A 27,222-nucleotide genomic window follows, 5' to 3' on the forward strand; every position below is an offset into this window, starting at 1 on the left:
GCCTCAGTATTATCACTTGTAAAATAGAGATACTAACATCACCAACTTCAAATAGTGAAGATTATGTGAGTTAAGGCATGCAAATCTAAAGCTCTTAGTATATTGCCTAGAATATACATAATTCAGTAAGTGGTAGCTATTATTCTAAGAATATTATATGAAGTGGAGTATGTACATCAAGAGCTACAATTTTCATATTATTTCCCATTAAGTCATTATGTTGTCTTTGTGTTAATTAGAAGAGCCAACATACAAACTTTACATATAATGGCTGCCTCATTTTCTTTTAATTTCTAATTTGCCTTGTGTCAGAATGAGAAGTACTGTTAAATATCCTATGTGCTGTAAGAGTGAATAAAATCTTGGCTCTATCACTTACTAGTGACGGGAAAGTGACAGATTAGAAGCTTCCATTCAGAATTTACTGGCTTGTCCCTAATTATTCTCAACATCTGTGGTATATGCTTCTGTTATGAATGCTGCTGCTGATTAATTTGCCTACAGGAATCTAGTTGATAAACTACTCGTAAAGAAATTAGGGGAAAAATTGGTAGGCGAAGAAGGAAAACTGTGCATGGCATGATTTTTTTCTTTACTGCAGACTGATAGACATTCCATAATTATTTCTGGTCTAGAGTTTTATTGCAATAAGCTTCCCCATGGACATATTTGACAGGGATCAGAATTTCTTCCTTCCCCTGTGGGAGGCAATGTAAGTTTTGACACTTGCAAAAAGTGATAAAATTGAACAACACAGTTCAATGCCATAGGTTTTTTCCCCTGTGACCAGAGTTCCAGTTACCTAACACCTTCCTTGTAAAGCTCACTGCAAAGAATCTAGGAGATGGAGGATGGAGGATGCAGTAAGGTGTGCAAGGGAAAATGATCTTCAGTTCTAAGAGGGGAGTAGACATTGCTGTATACAGTATGAATGGGAACATATTGAGAGACCTGGTTTGGTAGATTTACAATGATTAGGCTGAAGCATTACCCCTTGAGACCATGATAGCCTCACTGGATGTTCATTGGAGATGCTTGCCTTGAGTGTTATAACTTTGTATCTTAGCAAACATCCAAATGTGAGCAGAAATAAAAGAAAGAGGGAGAGAAAATAAGCTATTGATTTTCCCATGTTGTCTTAACCCAGAGCCTAATTGAAGGTCAGTATATGTATCCACCTCAAAGACTGATTTTTGGATAGACATCATGGTTTCCTGACACACAAGTCAAAAGAGGCTCCTGGATATTCTACAGATGCTATCAAAAAGAAAAAAATATTTCAGCTGATGCAAAGTCTCTTAGGAAAATCAAACTTAAAGAACATAAACTACAAAATAATCTGGTTGCTTATCAAGAGCCCAAATAAAAGAGGGGTATCTTGACTGGGTCAGTAGATTGAATACAGGGAAGAGGGGGAGACTTTGAGCGTTCTGTTTGTCATTAATCCATAACTGAACCTAAAAAGTGTATTTGTATCTCAGGTGACTAACACATACTTCTCTCTTCAGTTCATCCTGTTCTGTAGCAGTAAATGCATATGTTATCTTCATCTTTTTCACACTACATAGTGGTAAAACTCATGTTAAAAAATCTGACTTATTATGAGGCACATAGAGTAAATAGAAGGAAAAGAAAAACAAGATGATTCCCTGATTCACCCCAATTTCTCCCTCCCTCTTACCCACAGCTCCATTGGCTTTTATGTATATATTCAGGTATACAAATACTGTCCACGGAGTCCCTGCCTCACAGTGTCTCATGAAAGAGACTTGGAGAACTACTTTGTAAGAACAAGGAATGAGAAAAGTCCAGCTCATGTCTGGCTTGTATGCTTCATGTACAGGCCCAATTTCTGATCAGAGCATACTACAAATTGGCAAGAAAATATGGACTGATTATAAATGGGCACAAAGTTTCTTTTGGGAATGATGGAAATCTTCTAAAATTAGACTCAAATGACAGGTGCATAACACTGTAAATATACTAAAATTCATTAAATTGTACACTTATAATGGGTGAATTTTATGATTTGTATAATATACCTCAATACCAGTTAAAAAAAAAAAAAGGATTGGCAAGAACTACTTTTTGTACAAATCCACACTATGCTAAAAACCTGGATGAAAATTAAAAAGTAGAATTCACATATGGATGTCATATCTATCAATACAACAACAGTTCTCAAATTTCTGGATTGTGAACTACTCTGGTAGGAGAAAAGGTCCTATATCTCCCCACCACCACCTCCCAACTCCACTCAGTTCTCTAATTTATTATTGTAAAGAAAACTATACCAAAACCCCTCCCTGGAGACGGTGGCAGTTGCAGCAATAGGGTGACTGCTGTCTGATTCTTTTACATGAGGCTTAACTTAAAACTTTTAGCAGTGAAGTGTCTCTGCAGTTAGGCCTCTTTTATTCTTTTCTCTCTTCTGCTTCAGCATTTCCTCTAGATTCTAATACATCTTGCCTGTGCTTTTTGACTAGCCTGGTGTCCAGCTGAAGATCATTGAATATTCTAATCTACTGATTTACAGTACACAAAATGTTTTATATTTTCCAAACAGCTGCTGTTTGACTACAGTGTTTTAAACTTCTCACTCAAGGTCAAAGATGTACCTCTCTTTCTTTGTATCACAGAACCTAATAACTGCTCTGGCCAAGAAGGGTAAATAACAAACATAACATTCACTTCACCTTAGATAAAAAATAGTTTCTAACCTCTAAACCAGATTATTAAAAAAAAAATCTGAAAGGAAACAGTTGGCAGATTGATATGGACGTAGAATGAATTTGGCCTTGCAAGTGGACCCTATCAATATAGTGTTGTGACCTGCATTGAATTAGGCTGAGCTCCACAATTTGGGGGTGGGGGAGTAGGGTGGATTATCACATCATTTCATATTTGTTTTCAGAATTCATGTATTATCCGGCTTTAGTGATAGAGATGATTTCAGTTGCTTTATACACTTAAGAAATTTGAAAGTGGCTCCTAAAATTTCAATGAGTACACCTCAAGTCTTTTGTATAATCCAGGGTAATTTAATGCTGGAATGACTTACCCTTGCATTATCATGTGCAGGAATACTTCTTGGCTCTGAATTCAGAATTCCTAATCTGTCTTTCATCCTTATACATTTGCAACCTCATATCTAAAGTTCTTATGAAGCACCAAACATTCCTCTGTTCTACCTTTTCAAACCATTCTCTGTAAAATAATGTATGTATGTTTCATCTCCCTTAACTTCCAGATCTGTGTTGTTTTCTAGCTATTTCTTTCACGTGGAATCCTTTCTTCCTCTGCATTAATTTATGGCCTTCACCTTTAAGACCCAGCCAAAAGTTTTCTCCTCTAACAGGTCTTTTCTGATCATTTCACTTGCCGTTCATGTAGGAATACAAATTCTGGTGTTAGCATCATATCTCAGAGATTTTATTAGTTGGCTAAAGTCAACCTAAAAGGGATTTCTCCTTGAGGGCAATTTATCAGTTTTTTTTCATAACTCCACAAAGTCTTAAAACATTTGTTAATCAGCTTTAAAGTAAAAAAGGAACAACCCCATCCTATTGATAAACATGTTATATTTGGTTAATTGTTCAGTTATTCTAACTTGTAAAAAATAAACCTTGTTACAACTGTGTTGGGTCCATGCTCTTTCTTGAGAAGGCATAAAATTGACTTCTGCTGGGCAAATATATTGAAAGACTTGATGGATCAAGTGGTCTGAATTGGTATACTAAATCCCTAATGAGTATGAGAATAAAAATAACAAAGATTTGTAAAATTTTGAAAATAAGTAAGAGTGGCAAAAGTATTTCTATCTCATTAGGATAAAAGGGTATAAGGGTCTTGTTCAGAAATCACTGAGATGTTCTATCTCCACATCTTCAAAACAAGTGATAAAGAGCAAAAAATCCCAAAGCTTTAATTCTCATTTAGATTGTATTGTGTGCCCGCCTGCTTGCTTTCTTTTCTTCCTTCCTTCCTTCCTTCCTTCCTTCCTTCTCTCTATGTTTCCATCCATTCTTCCTTTTTTCCTTTCATAAAACACTTTTTATTTTACTTCCTCTAAATTGGTCAGCATACATTCCCCTAAGAAGGAAGGCAAGGTACCAGGAAAGAGCAGCAGATTGTGTCAAGGGCCACTGCCTAATTTTCATTTGATACACACATTTGTTCCAGTGTTTATTTTCATGTATCGATCAACAGCTAAAGTCCTACTTAACAATTAGGTTTTCATATATGTGACATACTTTGTAGACAACCAAAGGAGTAACTTATTGTTTGAATTTATTTTTCTTTTATTAGTGCTATTTATCATTATTTTAATAGTGAAAACGCCAAGTATAAGTAAAGTTCATTGGTATTTACTTGAATTTCCTGTTAAATATTTTCCTTGTCCAGTTTAACTTGCTTTTACCTTCACATTTCAGCTTTTAAATCTAGAGATAGGGCTTCCCTTGTGGCGCAGTGGTTGAGAGTCCGCCTGCCGATGCAGGGGATGCGGGTTCATGCCCCGGTCCGGGAAGATCCCACGTGCCACGGAGCGGCTGGGCCCGTGAGCCATGGCCACTGAGCCTGCGCGTCCGAAGCCTGTGCTCTGCAACAGGAGAGGCCACAGCAGTGAGAGTCCCGCATACCACACACACACACACACAAAAATCTAGAGATAAAGTATTAGTGCAGGGCATAAGGGTTTCTTATCTGTAATCCATTAGGAAACAGCCAGTGATTATATCCAAAAGTTCCCCTTTCTATTTTCTGAGATGCTACCTCATCTCTCCTGCTATATTGGGGGAAAACGACCAAACCAAGAGTCATAGTTTCTTCTAGGTCTACTATCATAGAGATGGTCATACCAGTCAGACAATCAAAAAAGTGATATTTTGCTGATCTCAACTCTGTTTCAAAAATCTTTTGGAACCAGCCAGGTCACTAATGGCTGAGAGGGTTATACATCTGTGAAACTTACATTTAAGATAATTTTCCTTCTACAAGGATGCTATCATCCTCTCTTATCAATCATACTAACCTTATAACCTTCTATTTCCAACTGTTAAAAATTACAATTGAGTATTTATTTTTATTGTTGGATGGGTGAGCATGCTAGATCTGTAGAAAGACTTTAGTTAGTGAATCAGATTTAGGAACCAAAGAAGTGTCTGCCTTTTTCCCTATAGCACCTGACAGTCCTGCCATCAGAGCAATTCATTTAGGTTAGGGCAGTGTCTTAAGAAATTCCCAATTTAAGTAAAAGTGTATTGCCTACAAAGAATAAAACCATTAGCAGTTACTAAAGTGTCTGCATAGGTTATCTAGGAGTAGCAATGGGAAACATCGGAAAATCTTGGAAGGAGAGGAACTGCTACATTTTTATGAGGGAGAGGAAAGCAAGTCTTTACTGTGCAGGAAAAGTAGATTTGTACTGAATTCCCTGTGAGAGCCTCTCGGTAATATGAGGACACAGACGTCTAGATAAGACAAGCAAAAGTAAGAAGGGAGATTTATGTATATAAGAGGGAGAAGGGAGCCAAAGATAACCCTCAAAACTTAGCTTGGAGCCAGCTTTGGTCTACAATAGGAAACTTGGAAGTGATATATATATATATATATATATATATATATATATATATATATATATATATATCACGTGTGTTTGTGTGTGCCTGTGTATGCATGTGTGCACATGTGAACACATATGCATGTGTGTATGGATGCATGACTGTCTACATTTTTAAAGTGTTCTGCATTTCAAATAATATAGCATAGAAGGACTGATAATTGACACAGAGATTTTAAAGTAAAACAATCTTTGGAACCAGGCTAGAAACAAAGAAGGCTTGTAAGTGGTCAATACCATTTCACCAATCAAAGGCCTAAGGAAAGTGCTAAAACAATTTATAGAAAACAAGATTAAAAAAGATTAAAAAAAACAAGATAAAAGTGTGCCTTAACACCTATATGGCTGTTTCTGGCTTTATTACATGTTAGCAGCTCCAGTTTTGCACTGGGACCTTTGATAGCATAAAAAGTTCATATCTCTCTTGATCTTCAGTGGCTAAAAAGAAGTGTACAGTTGTACTCTGTGTAACAAGAACATCTTTAACCATTCCTTAACACTGTTAACAGTGGTACATAACTTATGCTCTGGTCAAGGAGAATTTTAGTCATTTGTAGAAAGAATTAATTGAGTAGAATAGTATTTCTGAAGTAACTTAGATTCAGCCAAGTGGACTAAAGAATAAAACTTTGTATCAAGCAGAGTGTTTTCCAAACTGGAAAAGGTAGAACAAAAACTGGGGAGAAGAAATTAAAACCCAATGACCAAGGAGGTTATCATGAGAGAGCACTAAGTTTACTGTAACTAAGTTTAAATCTCCAGGCTCAGATGATTTCATCCCTTTCAAGAAAGAAGGGAGTGAAATTACCAAGGTTAAATTAATTGATTTAATTGTAATAAATATATAGAGTCTGGTATCTAGGTTCTTCATATGATGTATTGTGCCCTTCTCCAAATTCATATGTTGAAGCCCTAACCCCCACTGTGATGCTATTTGGAGAAGGAGCCCTTGGAATATAATTTGGTTTAGATGAGGTCATGAGGCTGGGGCCCTCATGATGGGATTAGTGCCCTAATAGGAAGAGATACCAAAGAGCTTGCTTTCTCCCTTTCTCCTTGCCATGTAAGGACACAGTGAGAAGGCAGCCATCTATAAACCAGGAAGAGAGTCTCAACCACACACAGACCATACTGGCACCTTGATCTTAGACATCTGGCCTCCACAACTGTGAGAAAATCAATTTTTATTGTTTAAGCCACTTAGTATATGGTATTTTGATATGGCAACTTAAGTTTGCTAAGACAGGGAGACCTGATTAATAGTCAGTAAAAAAAGAACTTAGGACTTTTAGTTTACTAAAAAGACTGACTGACATATTAAAATGTGATATGGCCAACAAGAAGTAAATGCTGAGTTAGGCTGCAATAATGAAAGTGTAGATTCCCTTATGAGAACAACAACAACAGGTGATAATGTTCTTTTACTCTAGTGAGGCGACTTCTTCAATGTTATACTAAATTCAGGGAACTTAATTTGAAAGGGGAATGTTACAAAGCAATATCCAAAAGAGGATGGCCAACGTTATAAGAGTGGGCAGGGTAAAAAATAAAGCAGGACCTGATGGAGACTGGGTATAAGGTCCGTCATGTTGTACAATGACAGGGAGACAGAATTCACAATGATTTTATAACTGTAGGTGAGAGGAGGAGATATACCATACAATCTCCAAGGTCCCTTCTAATCTCATTTTCATGGTTCTATAACTGTGCTCCTGCGTGTGGTAGTGAGCTTTTGAATTGAAGCTGGATTAACCACCCATCAGGGATACTGTAGAGAACTTTCTCACAGTGGGTTAGAGCTTGGACTATAGAATCTTTAAAGTTTCACATACTTAATCACATACTTAAGAGTATGTGATTCTGAGTCTAACACCCCATAAAAACATGTTGAAGTAAATGAACATTTTCAAAGCAAAAAACTGCTATCAAATTACAGTGGTCTGTCCAATATATAATTAAATGTTGTTGAAGCCTTGGTACCCAACACAAAGGAAGTAAAGAATGAGCCTTCTGAAGAAAAAAATCACCATGATTTCTCTAGTGTTGTGTTTCAGAGTCTGTGCAGTCCTACTAGGACACTTGTCTAGGTTGAGACTGAGGAGGAGGAGAAGCAGAGATGGAAATAACATAGTTCATCATCTATCACAGTATTTGGGGTTCAAATTGTTGCTATTTCATTGGCTGTGAATCATTAAGCAGTGCTGTGATGGCTCTGACCAATAAAAATAACATGAGGCTTCGGAGATATGATTTGGGTTCAAATCTCAGATTTAGTAGATACTAGTGATGTAAATTTTAAGCAAATTTAATCTCTACCATTATTATGTATTTTTCAAAAAGAAATAATCAGTGCTATTAATTGAGCATTATTAGGATCCAGGTTGCAGTTCATTATTTCACTAATCTGCATAAATACCCTACAAGGTAGGTATAATGGCCCTCATTTTACATGTGTTCACACACAGTTATACAGTCAGTAAATTGTGCAGATAATTTATCAGGCTTATTTGACTGTAATGTCTATACTTTTAGCCTATTTTAATACCCTGCTTCCTGAGCCTTATTTTCCTCATCAGTATAATGAGGAAAGTCCTTTGAAATGTCATGGTGAAGTTAGAAATGCAGTTGTCCCTTGAACAATGCTGGGATCAGCAGTGCCAACCCTCCATGCAGGCAAAAATCCGTGTGTAAGTTATAGTCGGCCCTGGGTATACATGGTTTCTCTGTATCTGCATTTCCACATATTCAGATTAAACCAACCACAGATGGTGTAATACTGTAGTATTTACTGTTGAAGAAAAATTATAAGTGGGCCCTCACAGTTCAAACCTGTGTTGTTCAAGGGTTAACTGTAACTTAAAACATCTAACATACATTAATGGTTATATAGATCATGGCTTTTATTATCAACCCTACCCTTCTAGGCATATATTAGAGAATCAGGCAGTGAGACTCTTTGCTCCTCATTCAAGAAGATGCACTGCTTGGTAGTTTCCACAGGAGCCATCTTTAGGGATGGAGAATTTACCCAAAATGTAATATCCTAGTGAGTAAGAAAAATGACTAACAAGATACTAAAGTAATAAAACACTATTTTTGCCTATTATACTTTCCCACACTGACAAAGATTATTTGTGTGTGTGTTGTACACACACACACACACACACACACACATACACATTCTAGTGCTGGAAAAAGTGTAGAGAAAAGACACTGCTGGTACTAGAGTTAAATCAAACGATGTTTCTGAAGGGCAACACAACTTCATATATCAAAAGCCTTAAAATTGTCCATACCCTTAACCCAGTAATATTTCTGCTAAAAATGTATCCTCAGAAACTAATCATTTGTGGACAAAACATTATGTACATGAACTTCATTGCAGCATTATTTATAACGCTGATAAATTGAAAACAACCTAAATCTCCAACAGTAAGAGAGCTGCAAAATAATGTATGGTCATGAAACATTATGTAGCTGTCAAAAACATGTTTCCCGCGGGCTTCCCTGGTGGCGCAGTGGTTGAGAGTCCGCCTGCCGATGCAGGGGACACGGGTTCATGCCCTGGTCTGGGAAGATACCACATGCCACGGAGCGGCTGGGCCCGTGAGCCATGGCCATTGAGCCTGCGTGTCCGGAGCCTGTGCTCCGCAATGGGAAAGAAACATGTTTCCCTGTGCCATGGAAAAATCTATACAGTATATTCTTAAGTAAAAATACCAGGATACAAACCTACATAGACAATAATCCCAATTTTTGTTAAACCGTTGTATGTATACACACACACACACACACACACAACCTATACATAGAAAAAATTTTGGAAGGAAATAAACCAAGTGTTAACAATGGTTATCTCATAATGGTGGGATTATTTTTTTTAATATTCTCACTTACCATTTTCTTGTTATTTTAAAAATGAATCAACTTGCAGTTACCAATAGCACGGGGAAAATCATGAATGGGGGGCCTGACGTCCCAGATTAACAGCTGAAATACACAGGTAGTTATGTGAGTGTCACTAACCTACCCTGAATATGTGTGACAGCAGGATATTGGACCTCACTGAGTTCTTCCAATACATCAAATGACTTTCCTTTCCAAGGGGAGATGGGTAATGACCTGAAGAGAAAAATCTCTTGCCTCATTTTTTAAAGAGGTCACCTGTTCCTGTGTCTTGCCCTTAGGTAATATCTAAACATCATTAGGGGCAGTGATACTTCTCTTCTTGAACACCTTTATCGATAAACCTACACATTAACAAAACTTTAAAGGCAAAACAGCCAACCAATTTTCAAGCCTGATTTTCTGCTTAGCGTGTGTGTATGTGTGTGTGTGAAGAGAAAGACAACTCAGCATCTCCATATTTGATCAATTTTCATGATAGGAAAGATTACAATTCAAACAAAACTCAGGTAGAACAAGAAAGCAGAGTATTCTGTTTTATAGCCAGTCAGTGAGGTTATGAGTCAGAGATAGGAGACTGGGCCAAATAGACGATAATTATCTTGGTGTCAAAGCAAGCTCTGAAATTTCTGATATTAAGAGTCCTGTTTTAACCAGATCTCTGTTGTAAAAATGATATTCACTATTTTTCTTACTCTTTTGGTATTTTTAAAGCTTTCTTTTTGAAAATAAGAACTCTTGCCCCAGGAATTTAGGAATTCTGTTTCTAGCAACCTAAATTCCATTATTATAAATCTATAGCTAATTTGTCATTTGGTTTAGTAAGAGACAATTTAAAAGAGCAATGTTTAATGTCAGTACCTAGTATATGAAATCCAGTATGAATTGGCTAATACATTTTGAATTGACTGGCTCATTGATTAGCATCTGCTTTATGATGGATGATATGTTTATGTAAGTTATTGTATTTAAGTTAAATGGAATGAGAGTTTCTGCTTTCCATTTCACAAATTTCTGCAAGCACCCGCAGCTTCCCAGATATATGCCAATTTCATATTCTTCTTCTGTGATTATAAGCTATATAAATCATACACACTTTTGGTGGTAAAGTCCTTGGCATTTATAGAAATAAAACGAGATAAATTCATACTCTAAACATTAGCAGATTCTCTCTTCCCTGATGCCTACTAAGGGTCTTTCATCCAATCTCTGCTCCCAGTACCCAAATTGTTCAGAACAGTAATACAGGCTTTTGGATTGAAGTTCTAAATTCCAAGCCTTTTTAGATTCCCAAGTTGAGAAGGAACTCTGAAAATTTAAATTTCACATTTGTTTTATTGTTGATATAAAAGTAATGGACACTCCAGAATTAATTGGACCTCAAAATCCAAATCTATGTAACTCGAAGTATTAACCATTACTGGGATATGTGTAGACAGATGAATTTGACAATTTGGAGCAAATAAAAATTTCCCCTTTAACTCTCTGCTTTATCGAACCAACTTGGGTGAATTGGAAAGTATTAGCAACGAATGAGCATAGATATGAAATGTGAATTGTATTAGATATTTGTATTTATCCTGAAAATGTATGCAGGCTCAGTCTTAGGGAATGAGAATAGGTCTTACAGAATTTTCAATAGGGAATCTTTATCTTTAGAAGCATTAATAGGAGAAACGGGGAGGGAAATTTTCCCAGTGCTTTCATGAGGGATAGTATAAGAACTCTGGTCAAAATCACAGCTATTAAGATCTGGGTGTCAGAAGACAGCAGGGTTCAGGAGCACAAATCCAATGTAGATAATTACAGATGCTCCAATGACCCAGTCTCCTCTCAAACCCTTGCTATCACTTACTCTGTCATAAGGAACTAAGGTTCTTCCTGAGAGACCTATGGGCTGTTCATGGATAATAGGGCATATGTAAATAAATAAGATTCATCCTGACAGACTATAATAATCTATAACTGAGAAGAGTTTTTCTTCCCTGTCTGAAGGAGGAAGAGGAAAAGAGAAATCACTGAGGACAGAAGACCTAACTTCTCCCAGTTAAAATACCACAATGTGCTACACATTCCTAACTGCATAATAGGATGTAGTAGAAACAAGTACAATGAATTAGGAGTCAGACTTCAATACAGGTTTTTTTTTTTTAAGCTGTGAGACCATGGGCAAGTCCCTTGACCTCCTTGGACCTTACTATCTCTAAAATAGAGGTTTTTCCGTAGATCCAGGGGTCCCAAACTCAGATGCATGAAAAGGGCAGGCAGGCAATGTAAATCAGATCATGTAATTGTGTCTCCTGTGAGAAAAACAATAGCCTGAGCAAGAGGGAAGGTTATAGCAATTGATGTACTGCATTAGAATCGGATAAACAATAGGGAGTGATAGGAAGTGAGGTAAACTGGAGAGCCCTAGTTTCATTTAAAGAGAACAGCCACTACTGACCTCATTTCTCCAATAGATCATTGCTTTGAGACAATACAGGTCCCATTTTGCCAAACCTTCTGATTCTTCAAAAGATATTGGATATCCAGATTTGTATGCAAACTCTCTCACATTTTTTAACATTAGCAACTAACGTGAATTACTTTACATCACTGTGCAGGCCAGACAAAGCATTCCTTGGATTGGCTCTGTCCTGCAGATAGCCAGTTTGCAACCTCTGACTCAGATAACCTGTAAGACTCTATTGTGACATTAATAAGATCCACTTAGAGTTATTTTAAAATTCTGGCCTTAGTTTCTGCCAGTGCCATTTCTCTGTCTAATCTCTTCTCCTTAGTTATACACCAGCCTCTCCCACTGACCTTTCTTCTTGTGATCACTGTCTTTGATACCACCATAATCCTCTCTGCTTCTTCAGCCAGCCCTGATCCACTAACACTTGAGAAGGCCCAACCCTGCCTACCATTCATGGCCTTCCAGCCATGGCCCTCTCACTCCTGTAACCTAACCATACCTCTCCATCAAACCCTACCCACTATGGCTAGGTTTTAAAAAACCTTGAATTACTCAACCTGTGCTTGACTATGTGCCATATTCACCTATGTGAATATGTATGTGACTTTAAATGGAAAGAACAACTTACTCTTATATGGGAATATTTCCAGACAAGTGAAACTTGAATGGTAGGTATCTTAGTCTATTTGGGTTGTTATAACAAAAATACCATCAATTGGGTGGCTTATAAACAACAGAAATTTATTTCTCACAGTTCTGGAGGCTGGATGTCAGAGATTAGGGTGCCAGCATGGTCTGGTGAGGGCCCTCTTCTGGATTGCAGATTTCTCATTGTATCCTCACATAGCGGAAGGGCTGAGCCAGCTCTCAGGGGCCTGTTTTATAAGGGCATTAATCACATTCACGTGGACTCCACCCTCATGACATAAGCACCGCCAAAAGGCCCCACCTCTGAATACCATCATATTGGTCATTGGGATTTCAACAAATGAATTTTGGAGGGACACAAACATTCAGAACATAGCCATAGGCTTCTATTACTGGTATCTTCAGATAAAAGCTTTAGTTTATGTTTCATCTGAATATGTACTCTTCTAACGAATGGGTCAGCAAACAAACTAAATCTGGTTGCAGAAAGTGTTTTCAGGGTTTCGAACAATGGTAAAGCATAATTCTTTGGGGATAATTAACATTTTAAATGAGGTATTGCCACGTCTTCCCTGACAGTTTCACAATATTATCATTTGCAAGCAAGGTCAGCATTTTCTTAATACATATTAGTTCAGTCATTGCTTCACCAATAAAATGTTGAAAGACTAAGACTACTCTTTTAAGCTCTATAAACAGAAGTAGCATTCTTATTTATTGTTGTTATGTAGAGACCTAATTTGATGAAACTTAGCTTTGAAATTAAATTCCAGTTTGGAGCAGACATTATTGCAGAGAGGTAGAGAGAACAGTCTTGGTGCCAAATATGAATCACTTTCACCTTAGGCAAGTCATTTAATTTCTCAGCCTTGGTTTCCTCTTTTGTGAAATGAGGATGGTCATTATACTTATGTCATAAGACTGATGTGAGGATCAAAGATGATCATGCTTTTCACAGTGTTCTCACATAAGAAGCACTGTATAAAGGCCCCAAGATATAATCTCGTATCAGCCAGGCCTAATTGAAAATAGACTATATTAGGAAAAAATATAATCCTAATAGTCTATATTGGGGGAAAATGTGTATATGGAGATGAGACCCAGTATATCCTAGGGGAGAATAAGTAGCCAAAAGCAGGATTTCCACTTCAAAGTTTCTACAGAAGCTCCTATTCCTTAGAAGTAAAGCCCTACAGTCTTACCAGTCTTCTCTCTGTTCAATGAAATTTCCAAGCCCCTTCACACCACACGTCCATTGCTCCTGCTAATCCTTCTGCAAGCAATATTCAGCCTTGAATCCATACCCTATCACCTTAGCCTGATGATTTCCTACCTTTACTTCAAATCTCAACTTCAATGAACTTGCCCAAGGGATATTTTCCCTGGCCTCCCATTCTTAGGCCCTTCTACTAATTTTTTTCATAGCACCCGGAATTTTTTCTTCACTGAATTTATCAAAGTGTGTAACTATATATATTTTATGAGGTTAAAAACTGTCTGTCTCTCCCTTTAAACTGTAACTTCCATGATGCCAGGGACTGTGTCTATATTCCCATCACCTAGCAGAGTGCATGACATAATTCTCTTATTCAATATTTATTGAATGAATGAAAGAATGTCAATGGAAGGATTAATTTTAAAAATCCCTAGACGAGGTAATCAAGTTGATTTAAGTTCACACTAAGATCTAAATAACTGTTATTCATTCCTTCCTGAGAGCATGTTTGGATGGCTGGGGAGAGAGCAAAGGAAAGTGGGTGATGCAGTGGAGGAGGAGAGCGTGAAGACAGAGGTAGTAGAAGCTGAACTCAGTATAAGTTTGGCCTCTGCCCCATCAGGTTAGGGCCACCAGGCTGCCCTGATTGACTGAACCTCTAAGATGGGCTGCCATCTCACAAGGTGTCATCCTTTCATTTGTAGATCCATTTTAGGTGAGCACACAAAGCAGACACTAAAGTCTGAGAGTTCAAGATTTTAAGATTTGTTTTCCTGAAACTGTCAGCTAAATGGCTCCATGTTTCTCTTCCAAGGCTTATAAACTGACAAGACTGACAAGTTTGCTGTCTTCCATCTTTGAAATGGACATATCTAGTTGGGGAAAGTGTGCTGAATGTGTTTACGTAGGTGACATATTCTTTTTTTAAAACTGAAATAAGTAGACATCAGTGAGTTCATACTGGCAGATTCTCTCCCTAAACTCTAAGCACACAGTGGACCTTTCTGGCACAGTGATCACTCACTCAGTCACTCAAGGATGGGGTGCGAGGGTGAGGCATGTAGCATTCTCTGCCAGGATTTGTGCTTGCAAAAGGCTAATTGCTTTCTCATGGAGGGGTTGACCTTTTCAAATTTTTAAGGCCTGCCATTCTAAGTTTTAAAGTCTCCAATATTTAATTCCCCCAAGTCCTGCCTCTGACCTATATGAAAATGATGCAGCCCGCTCAACCAAGGCATTCTCAGTTGCCTCAGAATAAGAGGCACAGATGGTCTCTCAGGTAGCTAATCCAGTATTATTAAGAGTTTTCTCTGTTAATGAATTGGTCTTGCTGAAAAGCACATAGTTAGGTCTGTTCATGGATGAGGAGCAGAAGCCCTAAAGTACTTCTGCTGCTTCTCTTTTATCAGGCTGTAGTTTTCTGTGGTAGCAGTTGTCTGGGGAAGCTTACTGGGATTGAAGAACTGGTTTGATTTGAATAATTTATTAATAATTTGGAAAAAACTAATTAAATTTGTGTGTGATTCTAAAGTTAGAGCTCCTACAGGGACCCAGAAGAAATAGACGTGCAAAAGGAAACATTTCAAAAGATTCTGAGTCTGTTACTTCCCTATTCCCATCTTCCCTCCAATATCTTTCTCTCTTCATCTTCTCACTCTGATTCTTCATTTGTTTCTCTCTATCTCTTTCTCTATTTACACACACACACACAGACACACACACACACACACACCACTACTAATCAGAGACAGCATGTGAGAATAACCCTCTTGGGGGAGAAGATTCATTCACTATCATACTCCAGGAATCAGAGAACTGCCCATACTCATCCACCCATACTCATGCATTCTAGTCTCATGTTCCCCTTTACCTTCTTAATCTTCTATTAGAATCGGAATCATAAGTTGTCAGAGCATAAAGAACCTTAGAAATTCTACCCTCTCAATTTATAGATGAGGAAACTAAGAGAGAGAGGATATGAGTGACTTGTCCATGGACACTGAGTTAGTTAGCGGCAGAGCCAGGACTAAAGACCCAAGCAGCAAATTATAAAGGATGGGGAATTAAAATGGAAAAAAATATTCAGTGTTTTTTTTCCTGATATGCTTCATTCTAAAGTCTGTTATTGGGCCCCACAGTGACTTGCCTCTGCTCTATTATTTGCTCTGCCCACAAGATTCATGGTGATTAGCTGGGATTCAAATGACATTAATTGGGAACTGAATGTGTTAAGTAGTGGTGGTGGTAGTGATGGTGGTTTGGAAGAGCTCAAGCTCCCTTGGTCCTCAACCTATTTATATTTGACGTTTTAAATTAGAACCCGACCCCACTGATCCCAGGCTAATAAGTGAGGTTGAATTTCCTTCACTGGTTCCTTCCAGCCTGAGATTCCATGAAAACCTGAGAGCTCTCAATTTAAAATTCAGCCTCTAGGCAAATTATCACAATATGTACCTACCTCTGCAATTCCTTCCAGTTAAACTACCCAGGTGCAGTGAGAATGTGCCAATTCAAAAAAGTGTGCTGGTGCTTTATGATTTTCTTGTCCCAATGAACATATGCAGTCATCTTGTTTTTCCCAGGATGACTTGATGCAATCGATGACAGATTTCTTCATCATGCCTTTTTCTTTCTCCTTCTCTCTCTTGCACATGTGAGAAATCATCATCTGAATGTAAGCAAATTGATTAAGAAGTTCAGTCTCAGTGCAAACTTTGGTACTTTGTTCTATCTCTGCTTTTTCACCAAAGAGAGCTACTAGAATGTCCCTATTTTAGACTCAGTTCTCCAGAGTACACACTATTCAGTAAGGTAGGTAATAATAATAGCAGTTATCAGTATGAGTAATTACTATATTCCTGACACTGTGCTAAACCTGGATTAACTCAGTTAATTTTCATGAGGCAGTTTCTATTATTAAAACCTTTATGCAGATGAGCACACTGAGACTCAAAGAGATTAATTTGCCCAAGGCTACATAGTTAATATAAGTGGAAATAGCAGGAATTGAACCCAGGTTTGTTGAGTTCTAAAATAATCTGTGCTGGTGAACTCTACCAAACATTTAAAGAAGAGTTAATGCCTATTGTTCTCAAACTACTCCAAAAAACTGAAGAGGAAGGAATGTTTCTAAACATTTTTCAAGGCCAGCATTACCCTGATACAAAACCAGACAAAAACATTAGACACACAAAAAATGACAGGCAATATCCCTGATGAACACTGATACAGAAATCCTCAACAAAATATTAGCAAACTGAATTCAATGATATAATACAAATATCATACACCATGACCAAGTGGGATTTGTTCCATGGATGCAAGGATGGTCCAGTCCAACATCCACAAAAAAAATCAATGTGATACACCACATTAACAAGACCAAATATAGAAAATATATGACCATCTCATTAGATACAGAAAAAGCATTTAACAAAATCCAACATCCATTTATGATAAAAAAAAAATTCAAGTGAGTACAGAGGGAACATACCTCAACATAATAAAGGTCATGCATGACAATCCCATAGTTAACATTATGTTCAATGGAGAAAAGCTAAAAGCTTTTCTTCTGAGATCAGAACAGGACAAGAATGTCAACCTACTCTCACCATTTTTATTCAACATAGTAAATCCTAGCCAGAGCAATTAGTCAATGAAAAGAAAGAAAAGTCATCCACACTGGAAAGGAAGAAATAAAACTGTCACTATCTACAGATGATATGATATTACCTACAGAAAATAATAATAAAATGATAAAAATAATAAAATAAGACTCCATCAAAAATTTAGAACTATTAAATGAATTCAGCAAAATCACAGGATACAAAATTAATATACAGATAATGGTTGTGTTTCTGTACACTAATAATGAGCTATGGAAAAGAGAAATGAAGGAAAAATCCCATTTACAACTGCATCGAAAAGAATAAAATACTTAGGAATAAATTTAACCAAGGAGGTGAAAGACCTGTACTCTGAAAACTATTAAGATATTGATGAAAGAAACTGAAAATGATACAAATAAATGAAAAGATATACCATGCTTGTGGATTGGAAGAATTAATATAGGTAATATGCCAAGACTACCTAAATCCTATCAAAATATCAATGGCTCTTTTCACAGAACTAGAACAAATAATTCGAAAATTTGTATGGAACCATGAAAGACTTCGAATAGCCAAAGCAATCTTGAGAAAGAAGAACAAAGCTGGAGGTATTATGCTCAGAATTTTACTATAAAGCTACAGTAATCAAAAGAGTATGGTACTGGCACAAAAACAGACACATAAATCAATGGAAAAAAATAGAAGGCCCAGAAATAAACCCATGCATATATGGTCAATTAATCTATGATAAAGGAGGCAAGGATAAGCAATGGAGAAAGGACATTCTCTTCAATAAACGGTGTTGGGAAAAGTGGACAGATAATGCAAAAGAATGACACTGGGCCATTATCTTACAGAATATACAAAAATATATTCAAAATGGAATACTTAACTGTTAGACCTGAAACCATAAAATTCCTAAAAGAAAACAGACAGTATGCTCTTTGACATCATTCTTAGTGATATTTTTTTGGACTTCTCTCCTCAAGCAAGGGAAACAAAAGCAAAAATAAACAAATGGGACTACATCAAACCAATAAGCTTTTGCACAATGAAGGAAACCACCAACAAAATGAAAAGGCAAACTATTAACTGGGAGAAGATATATGCAAATGTTATATCTGATAAGGGGTTAATATCCAAAATATACAAAGAACTCATACAACTCAAAGTCAAAAATCAAGCAATCTGATTTTACAGTGGGCAGAGGACCTGAATAGACATTTTCCAAAGAAGACATACAGATGGCCAACAGGTACATAAAAAGATGCCCAGTATCACTAATTACCAGGTAAATGCAAATCAAAACCACGACACATCACCTCACACTTGTTAGAATGGCTATTGTCAAAAAGATAACAAATAACAAGTGTTGGAGAGGTTGTGAAGAAAAACGAACCTTCCTACACTGTTGGTGGGAATGTAAATTGGTGCAACAAATGTGGAAAGTAGTATGGAGGTTCCTCAAAATTTTAAACATAGAACTACAGTAGATCCAGCAATTCCATTCCCGGGTATGTATCCAAAGACAACAAAAATACTAATTCAAAGAGATATATGCACCCCTATGTTCACTGCAGCATTATTTACCATAACCAAGATGTGGAAGCAAACTAAGTGTCCATCAACAGATGAATGGATAAAGAAGATGTGGCACAATGTTCACTGAAGCACTATTCACAATAGCCAGGACACGGAAGCAACCTAAGTGTCCATCGACAGATGAATGGATAAAGAAGATGTGGCACATATATACAATGGAATATTAGTCATAAAAAGAAACGAAATTGTGTTATTTGTACTGAGGTGAATGGACCTAGTGTCTGTCATACAGAGTGAAGTAAGGCAGAAAGAGAAAAACAAATACTGTATGCTAACGTATATACATGGAATCTTAAAAAAAAAATTGTTCTGATGAACCTGGGGCAGGACAGGAATAAAGATGCAGACATAGAGAATGGACTTGAGGACATGGGGAGGGGATCAGCTCGGTGCTTTGTGACCACCTAGAGGGGTGGGATAAGGAGGATGGGAGGGAGATGCAAGAGGGAGGGGATATGGGGATATATGTATACATATAGCTGATTCACTTTGTTTTATGGCAGAAACTAACACAACATTGTAAAGCAATTATACTCCAATAACGATGTTAAAAAAAAAGGTGTGGCATATATATATACAATGGAACATTACTGAGCCATAAATAAGAAAGAAATCTTGCCACTTGCAATAACATGGATGGGTCTAGAGGGCATTATGCTAAATGAAATGTCAGACAAAAAAGAAAATTACCGTATGATTTCACTTATATGTGAATTCTGCAGAACAAAACAGGTGAACAAAACAGAAACAGACTCATAGATACTGTACAAAAAACAAATTGTTGGATGCCAGAAGGTAAGCGGGTTGGGGAGGGGTGGGCAAATAGGTGAAGGAAATTAAGAGGTACAAATTTAAAATTATAAAATAAATAAGTCATGGGATGTAATGTACAGTATAGGGAATATACTCAATAATACTGTAATAACTTTGTATAGTGACAGATGGTAACTAGACTTATCATGGTAACCATTTCAAAACGTATATAAATACCAAATCACTATGATCCACATCTGAAGCTAATATAACATTGTATATATTTCAATTTTTAAAAATACAGAAAAAAGTAAGTGCCTAACCTCAAAAAATAATCTGTGCTTTTAAACAGATGCTAAACCACCTCCAAGTCTTGTTGGACTCTTTGAATAGTGACAGTAGCAAAAGAAATGCAGTAAATGGAGGCTCACCACTTAAAGCAGTAAAAGCCCTTCCCTCTATGTGCAATTCACTACCAAAAAGTAGGCCCAAGGGAAATTCTGGCTCAATATATTTGAAGAATCACAATGAAAACAAGCTTTAATTTTAGAAAAGCTAAACATAAAAACGAAGCACATTTAAGTTTAAAAAAAAACTGTAAAACAGTTATTATTGCCCAGTCTTCTTAATAATGAAGAGTGAGTAGTTAAAGTTATATAAACCTGAGTGAGATTTTTTCCGCATATAGTTCTTACTTGCTGAAGCAGTCATTTTTTTTTTTTTTATAAGGCAGGGGCTGAAAGCATACTAGAGTAAGAGAAAACTATAAATATTAAAATGCAAAACTATTATGGAAAGAGTACAAACTTGTCTTAACAAACTGCTTGCCTTTAAAATCTTTACCAACTGAATTTTCTTATTAAAGGTTTATTTTAAGTACAATTCCATTCAGTATGAATACAATTCTTACAGTAACAGCCTGTCTTTCACAGTTAATTGCTGCTTGTCTCCTTGGATATAATAATTTGCATAATTGTGATTCTTTTCAATAATAAAAAAGGATTATATAATCTTGGTAAAGCAAACATCATAAAATATAAATTTACATGAAATTAAAGGAATAAATGTTCCATAGTAACAGATCTATTAACATCTACCAAAAGAATAACCTTTAATATTAGAGCCTATGTATTAACAGAAAATCACTTTAGATTACACTACTCTTCAAATGTCATTCAAAATTAAAATTTAAATCTCGTTTTGGAATTGCAGTATTGAAAGGGAGATCAGTAGTACCAGCTATAAGTTAATGTTTATAATAAATGAAGGCAGAGGGTGGGAAGCAGATGTACCATTGCAGTTTTTCCTCAGTAAGGTACAGACGAAGGCTAGAAGCCACAGTCCACTGGGATGAAAGTTGGATTATGTTATTACATGAGCGCTTTATTTATCTGTTGTGTTCCATTTGCCATCCACACTTGTGGCACTCAAAACCAGCACCCAATGGCCCCAAACCACCTTGGCCCCAATTCTCTCCCGTTGTTGCGGCTGGCTCACATGCTTTTCCAAGCCAGCCATCAGGAGCACCACAGCTGTGCAGCAGCTAACAATCTGCTCCTAAGTAAATTCCTGGTGATGTAGCCAGTAATCTGGCTGTGCCTCTGACAAAACACAGCACCAAGTCACCACACACCATGCTCCTTCCTCCTTTGTTACACCAGAGTTGGCAGGCATCGAACTCCCACCCAGGACATCACCTAGGGATGATTTTCCTATACAGAATCACTTGCTTTCACGTCATTGAATCCAGCTCACTTATACAAATTTGAGTAAAGAATAAGGGGAGGGCATGTCTTTTAAAGAATTAGCTTGTTTGTAATATTTTACGAAGCCCCTTCGTCCCTTCAATCCAGATAGATGAGGATGACTAAGCTGTCCTAGCAGGATGCGATGAGTCTCAATGGTGCACTGGATGGTGAAGTGCATGAAGGCAGAGGCTGTGCTGATTTTGCTAGGGCCTAGTGTTGTACGCTCTAGATAAAGATGAACAAAGCTCTTGAATAAATAAATGCATGGACAAATTATACCTAAACCCTAGGGGTTTTTAAAGCACAGAAACTTTAGAAGGTTCGAATTATGTCTTTTAACAAATGAAGACTTATAGCATAGTGGTTTAGAGTATGGGCTTTGAAGTGAGAAAGACTTGAATGACTTACTAAGTCACTTAGACTAGTAAACTTAGGCAAGCAACCTAAACTCTCTAATCCTAGTTTTCTATGTACAATGGGAATAACGGTAGTATATACATTATAGGAATGTTGCATTAAATGAGATAATATGTGTAAATGTCTTAGCATGGTTCCTGATACAAGAAAGCACAGAGTAACTGTTAGCATTGTCATTAATCTTCATTATTATTACTGTAGTGCCAACATCTGATTTAGTATGCAAACACCAGTCATGAAATTCCTTTCAAAAACTGTACAGATAAGATAAAAACTGCCATTCCTTTTCCATTTTATAAAAAAATGTCATTCATTGAGACTCATCAAGTTTAATTACCATGTATTTGTACAGATATATCCATTCACTTCTGTGATAGACAAAAGAGGTGTACACAAATTTACACAGTTTCTCTTCTTTGATTGCCCTGTTTGTCCTTCATATTCCAGTGGGCTTGGTCATATACATTCTTGGAAGACCAAGAGAAAGCATTTCTCTAATATGACTTTCTTGGGGAAATTGACTATTCATGAAATATAAACACCTAAAGGATTCAGCAGAGAAGCACTTATATAGGTTTCATTGATTTGAAAAGTAAATTGACCTCAAAGCCATGTCTGCCTGGGCCACAGAAAGTATTATATTTCTAACAAGAAGAAATTCTTTGGCTTCTTTTCACCCAGCCTTTATTTTTCTTTTCAAAGAAAGCTACAGATTGACTGTAGCCTTGATCTATCATTTTTAATGTATGAGTCACTGGGTAAAATCTCTAAACTTCGGAGATATTAGAGGGAGTGTTTATTCCTCAACGCTCTGGTTTCCCTGAGGAGGGATTCAATCTTGAGGCCTCTTGCCCCACCCCTTACTCCTCTCCACTGAGATGCAGTGAGTTTCCTGGTAGGTGGGCTACAGCCACTGGTCCAAAATTACGTTGGTAGGCCAATAGTCTAAACCTGTAAGCATTTTCCTTCCCTCTTCACACGATACCAGTGTACAGCAACAACTCTAGGTAAATGGTATCCTCTGCAAAACCAAATTGACCTTCGGGTGAGCAGTTCCAAGATGGAGGGAGGAATGCTAAGCCACTGCCTCAAATATAACTTAGTAATAAACATGACAGTTTGATCTCTATCTTCCGGCCACTGTATTTACTGTTCAATTGGCTCTGAATGTGAGTGAATAATAAATATGTCTTTTTTTCCAGCTAGACATCTGGAACCTTATTCATGCAAATGAGATCCAGTCTGATTCCTTATCTATGTGTGAACCTCAGGTAAGACAGAGTATAGAATATGCAAGAGTCATGTAGGTCTATAAGTAGCCTACTGTGATAAAAAAGAAAAAAAAAAGCATGGGTTTTAGAGTAAGATAACACTGAATGTGAATTCTCCTCTGTAGCTTTCCTACTTTCGTGCCTTGGGACAAGTTAATTAGTCTCTCTGGGCTTCAGTTCACTCATTTGTAAAAATGAGAATAACAGTAATAACTCAAAGTTTTTGCAAAACTAAATGTGTTTATGAATACCTGGTACATGGTAAACTCTCAATAAATGCTGCTTCTATAGGAACATAATTTTCTTATCATCATCAAAATCATTATTTCAGAGGAAGCCCTCTGCAGGTTCTCATGCTCCCCTCCATGACTAAGGCACATACATGCCTGATGCTCTGTGCAAACCCAATTAGGTAGCTTAGCTCTGAAGAGGAGCAGAAACCAGTGCCTATAGCTAATATGATGCCCTTTACTTCAAAAAGGTTTCTGTGCTTTTTTAGGAAGAGGAAAGTAAAGCTATTACGGTCCTACATGATTTCAGAGGCCCTCACTTCCATGTGAGTAATTTCTTTAGAGATAAAAATCAAAAAAAAAGGAGACAGATAAAAAAGGATGTTATCTGTGCCTTTCCAAGGACAACTCTGTCTGACTCCAGAGGCTATACTCTTAAATCCTATATTGCCTCTTCCTGCTATCTTCCCAGACAAAGCATCTCCTGATTTTTAAAAAATATGTTACAGGAAAGATTTTTCTGGGTTCAAAATGTGATAAGACCTCAGCTCCCCCAAAGATTAGCTGTCTGAAAGCCTCAGTCTACTGTAATAACACATATCTTAAAAGTTATCCAAACAAAATAAAACCATGCTTAAGATCAAAGGTGTAACCACTAAATAGCCACCAACAAATAGACAAATGAAAGAAGTACAAGAGACCTAAATATTTCAACTAGTATATCATGATTGGTCAATTCACTATGTAGTGTGAAGAGTATTCCATTGACTGATGATTTTACAAAATATCAGCCTAAGACAGTTCATGCAAACAAAGTAAGGAAAATATTAGAGAAGCAATTAAAGGAAGAAAAGAGAAAATATAGGTATAATGGCAGTGACTTGAAGCAGTTGGGAGGTGGAGTAGCAAAAAGCGTCATATAAAAGAAGAAAGAAGATAGCTAACAATGAAAAACAAAAGACAAACCTGATTGGCAATGTAGTTAGGGGTAGGACAATGACTGAGAATCCCTTGTACCTCATTAATATCACCTTAGTTGCGAGAAGCAGGTAAATGCATCATAGGGCCTCAATACAGCGCCTCTGAAGACCTTACAGCACTATGAGCACAAGCTGAGCTATATTAGAATAAGCAATAAGCCTTGACTGATACCACATGCACAAGCAACAATAGAAATGGGGCAGCATGGAAATCATCCAATAATCTCCCTTCAATGAAGGGCAAGGAGCAGAATTGTAAACAGTTACAAGGAGAACAGGCAAACCAACCAAGAACTAAAAACACAGAAAAGAATTATAGACCTGAATAATATTTATAAGAATAGATAACACTTATTGAGTATTTCCTAGTGTAAGTACACCATTAAATGTTTTATTGCAATATATTATTTAATGCAGCAATCCTGCAAATGAAGTTCTGTTATTATACCCACTTTACAGGTAAAGAAACTGAATTATAGAAAAATTAAGTAACTAAGACTTAGTTTTATCTGACTCCTGTGTTCAAAATCTTAAATGGAATTTTGTCTCTTCTCAGTGTCTTCCCCAAAAGAGCAGTGCTTGATTTTTAAAATAGATTTTGAATCATTAAAACACTAGATATTCAAATTAGAAGACCCAGGCCATATCCTGTGTGAATGGTTCTTAAAGGCCTCTTATTTTTGTCCCAGTGTTCATTGAGAAGGTGAAAGATTTTTATTAGACAATACTTTTCACCTAATTGTGTGACTTTTTGGAAGGATGACTTTGACATTTCAAAGTGAGATGGAGCATTAGAAGGCTACATACAGCTAGTATTCAAAAAAAGACAGCAATTTATGATGCTGCAAAAGAATGTAATTTTTTTCCACGAAAAAAAAAAAGGCTTCTGAAACTTATCTGAATATATTATATATTTGCAATGCTGATAAAACTGAACAGTTTTGGCAATAGTTGCTAACTCTGAGTTTTGTAAGTGCCTGTCAAAGACTCATTTCCACACACATCCACAACCCCCTCTACACACAGACACATGCACACACACAAACACAGACACACATGCTTGCATGCACATACACACAGTACAATTTCTCTTTTAAGCACAATTTGGATAGACGACCAATTCTTCCTTGTACTGGTCTGAATCAGGGCTTTGCTGGAAGTGAACTGTGTCAGACAGAGATCACAGAGACCAGCTGGAGATATAGAGAAGCACTAGCAAAAATAATTTGCAATATGGTGCTAGGGGATTGGAAGTGCTATTTAAAATAGACAGTAGTCAAAGATTCAAGGAAGCAAACCTTCAACTTCAGACAAGTCTATCAGCAAATGATGGGGGTTAGGACTCAGAAACTGCATTTAGGAAAAAAGACTTTAATTTCAGGATGGATTCTGGGAGAGCAAACTGGTATGCTGTTCATCAGGATCCCTCTTTTAGGGGCTTGGAACTTAAATTTAAAACCTAGGCAAGGTTTTTACAGTGACATGGGTTAGAAATTTTGAAACTACATTCTTGTATATTCCAGACTTGAGCATATGATTAAATATATTGAGGATGATGAGAGCTAAATTTCTCACTGTTGCAGGAGTTACATGTATGGAAAGGGAGGATACAAAAATGTACCCTGTTTTGCTGAATTAGAATTGAAAGTATCAGTATGGCAAAAAAAAACCCACCCCCACACACATGTATATGTATATATATGAGAGAGAGAGAAACATACACCTATGCAAATATATATTTCCTAGCTCAATCTGCTGAAATAACCTAAAAGAAATGAAACGCCAATAATAATGAGCACATCTCAAGGCTAGATCATGCTTTCTAAATATAATTCTCCAATAAAAGGAACCTGGGATCCTTGGTTGATTCCAGGGCAGGAACGGGAAAGTACAAGATGTGCCTAGAACATCATTTGAAACCAGAAAATAAGAAAGTATTTAAAGAATAGTGGGGACATGTGAAAAAGATAGAGGAGACAGCTCAAAGGAACAACATGAACTTTCAAATAAATAATAATAATAATGGATTATATCCCACTGAATAAAATAAGAATCCATGAGCCCAACAAAGTGAATCTGTTATACATATACATATATCCACACTTCTTTAGATTCTTTCCCCATATAGGCCATTACACTTTGCTATACAACTGAAACTAATACAACATTGTAAATTAACTATATCCCAATAAAAATTAAATTAAAAAAACACTTTTTACTAAATGAACCAACAAGGAATAAGAGAAGGAAAGGAAGGAAGGAAGGGAGGGGGGAGGGAAAAATGTGTTGAATTAAGTGACCAATAAATTCATTAATGGGGCTTCCCTGGTAGCTCAGTGGTTAAGAATCCACCTGCCAATGCAGGGGACATGGGTTCGAGCCCTGGTCTGGGAAGATCCCACATACCATGGAGCAACTAAGCCCATGCGCCACAACTACTGAGCCTGCGGGTCACAACTACTGAAGCCCTTGTGCCTAGAGCCCATGTTCTGCAACAAGAGACGCCACAGCAATGAGAGGCCTTCACACCGCAATGAAGAGTAGCCCCTGCTCACCATAACTAAAAAGAAAGCCTGCGCGCAGCAACGAAGACCCAACACAGCCAAAAATAAATAAATAAATAAAATTTTAAAAAATAAAAATAAATACATTAATGAAAAAGAAAAGAATCCGAGAGCCTATATGGTTATAAATAAATCAATGGCAGGGTAAGGGAAATTCTTTCTTACAGTAGAATAACAACTAATTAATATATAAATAAT

General features: G+C 36.9%; 1 long non-coding RNA gene across 2 annotated transcripts in view; it reads right to left on the minus strand.

The window, feature by feature from the left end:
• Positions 1-3,938: 3,938 nt before the first annotated feature.
• The window catches only part of LOC309796695, a 217,333-nt gene continuing 194,049 nt past the window's right edge, over positions 3,939-27,222 (minus strand). The window contains exons 2-3 of one of the 2 annotated variants that reach the window (XR_014292489.1): positions 16,310-16,519; positions 3,939-4,600 (exon numbers count right to left, since the gene is read on the minus strand). This is a non-coding gene — a long non-coding RNA (uncharacterized lncRNA). Of the gene's footprint in view, positions 4,601-12,525; positions 12,863-16,309; positions 16,520-27,222 lie in introns of those variants that run through there. The other variant, XR_014292490.1, reaches the window with a different exon arrangement.

The sequence above is a fragment of the Mesoplodon mirus genome (assembly GCF_964341445.2).
Source record: "Mesoplodon mirus genome assembly, chromosome: X".
In the NCBI taxonomy this organism is placed as follows: domain Eukaryota; kingdom Metazoa; phylum Chordata; class Mammalia; order Artiodactyla; family Ziphiidae; genus Mesoplodon; species Mesoplodon mirus.